This window comes from Aegilops tauschii, chromosome 2 (assembly GCF_002575655.3).
Source record: "Aegilops tauschii subsp. strangulata cultivar AL8/78 chromosome 2, Aet v6.0, whole genome shotgun sequence".
Lineage (NCBI taxonomy): Eukaryota > Viridiplantae > Streptophyta > Magnoliopsida > Poales > Poaceae > Aegilops > Aegilops tauschii.
In genome coordinates this window covers 514,972,924-514,975,379 of record NC_053036.3, presented here as the reverse complement: position 1 = coordinate 514,975,379, position 2,456 = coordinate 514,972,924, and the positions used below count along the sequence as shown (strand labels likewise).

At 48.3% G+C, this 2,456-nt stretch overlaps 1 long non-coding RNA gene across 1 annotated transcript; it reads right to left on the bottom strand.

The window, feature by feature from the left end:
* Nucleotides 1-448: 448 nt before the first annotated feature.
* Nucleotides 449-1,651, bottom strand: LOC120974652 (uncharacterized). Its single transcript, XR_012203886.1, has 2 exons — nt 1,450-1,651; nt 449-1,370 (listed from the first exon to the last, which is right to left on the bottom strand). It is a non-coding gene; the product is annotated as an uncharacterized lncRNA (long non-coding RNA).
* Between the last annotated feature and the right edge of the window lie 805 nt (nt 1,652-2,456).

Here is a 2,456-nt window from a genome sequence, read left to right as displayed (position 1 = left end):
GACGGATAATACACTGATGATTAAGATTACACCCTAGATAGTACTTTTTTAAATTGTTAATAGTTAAAATAACATCATATTCAGATTCTATATATTTTTCTAATTAAATTTCACATATAACATGTTAAAGTTGGAGTTACGGTTTAGAAGATATGAGTATTTTAAAAACATTTGATATGTACTGCAAGTATAATGTAAGAAACATGAGGGAATTTTGTATAAAATAGCGTAACAGACTATGAATACTTATTTTCTTTATTATTTCGGTACGATAGCTCCGGCGCGGGCTATTCGACCGACGGGCACCTCGCGTGAAAAACATGCAAGACGATTATCCAAGTTTTTTTTTTGATAACTAGCAAAGTGGCCCGCTCTTCGCGGGCTAGTATTTAATAAAGTTAGTTTGAAAGAAGTAAATATTTGCCGGTTCTTTGGGCTAGTCATGAACTTGTTATTTTTAGGATATAAGAGGCCTTCCTTTCATGTTTCGGGGTAATGAAAGCTATGCTGGTGTTGAGAAGTGCATCCATGGACGCAGTGGCATCTGCACGCACCGAATCGACGGCGCGCGTGCCGTCGCGATTCGAATCAGCCGAGAGTGCTAGTTAGAGTATAGGTAAGCGTTGGACAGCGATATGTAGCGTATATGTGTATTCGAAGCTCGGCGCCTGACAGTACGATCTGACACGCCGAGTACGCTCGCAGGCGGAAGGACGAAAAACTCTTTCCACCACGACGAACGGCAGTACTGATCGCTGGCAAGTGGCAACGTCCTTTTCCACCACGCAGAAGCATCCTGCTGTCCTGATCCATCGCCGCTGTGCCGAGATGTCCCGGAGCTCCTTGTCTGCTCGTCGTCTCCGGGCAACTCCAACACCGCTGCCATTGATCTTGTGCCCAAGGTGCCCCGGGACCAGGATAAGGTGGTATGTGTCCGGAAAAACCGGAACCCGACATCCGGTTCTACGAATGCCCGAACCAGGCACTAAGTTGCACTGAACACTCGATCCATTGATGAACCCGTTTTCTGTATTTGTTCATCATTCAGTTTGAAAATAAATGCAGGACGGAAGGTGGTGTTTGCAGCTGTTGGGGCACCGGGTCGGAAGGACTGAATCGCGCATGAGTCGACGGTGCGCGCCCCGTCGCCGGCGCCTGCCGACGCCACACCTCCGCCCCTAGAACTGAACGCACCGGAGAACTCGATATCAGACAAGGCGCCAACCTGGCCCAGAAGCGCCCGGCCCTGATCCAACAGCCGCATCTCTGGCGAGTCCACGCCTACGACCGAATCGGCCACGGCCGGACCGGCGGCGCCCAAAACGTACGCCACCTCGCGCACCGCTGAATCGGTTGTCGCCCCCGTCGATCTGTAGTACCAGCGCGCGGAGCAAGCTCGTAAGCCCTAGAGTCAACGAAGAACAAGGATAGAAGCAGAATTTAACTCACCCAGAGGCCAACGCCGGCGTCGTCGCTCCGGGGATCGCCATGATTAGATCCAGACAGACCTCGAGCGCCCAATTTGTTGCCGGTGTAGGGTGGTCTTTGCCCCCAACCGAAAAAGGGAATTGATATGAGACACAGGAGCAGGACAGGGGTACAGCCGTCGTACTAGTACATCCCCCCAGACTGCGTCGTCCAAACAATTTTAGAGAAAGCAGGGCCCGCGGAGTAAAGAAAATGCACGCTCTGCGCGACAGGTCTCCTCTGCGTCAGATGTGCACCCCACAAGGACAAGGGTATTCACATGTATCGACAGATTGTATGTCGACTTTCCTCGTTTGAACGAACTTTAGCGCACTGGTCACCTCGCCTGGACGACCGGTTGGATAGCTGCGATCAGCTGCCGCTGCGTCCAGGACGTCCGCTGGTGTTAATCTTTTTTAGTGCTAGACATGCTTGAATATGTGGGTTTGACTTTTTTCGGGGTGATCTGTGGGTTTGCCTGATGCGGGCGCATTGTTGTGTTCGTGGTGTGGGACGGCTTGACTGGCCTATAGTGCCACATTAAATGTTTTTAGTCTTAGTGTACATATTATTTACCATAAAAGTTTCATATGTATCGTAGTTGAGTCTAAGCATCTGTATTTGTAATGCTAAATATTTTTTCTATTCATATTCATATATACATACATCAACACTGATTTTTTAAAATTTGTAGCGCCAAAAATTATACTCTCACTGTTTTTTTCAAATAGTGCTGGCGTCTACCAAATTGGTACGCCAACTACAAGTTGCTATTGCTGACGTTGCCAATACTACCCACGCCACTACTATGTGGGCCCAGTTGTCGTGGCCAGTTGCAGTATATTGCTGTCGTGCGATTTATAAACACGCCATAGATACTTAACTTTGTGCTGTCGTGTCTTCGTCCGGAACGCCATATATGTGTGTGTGTGTGTTGGCAGCCCCTTGTTCTCAAATACATTTACTTCCATTCTCCACAAAATTCTACT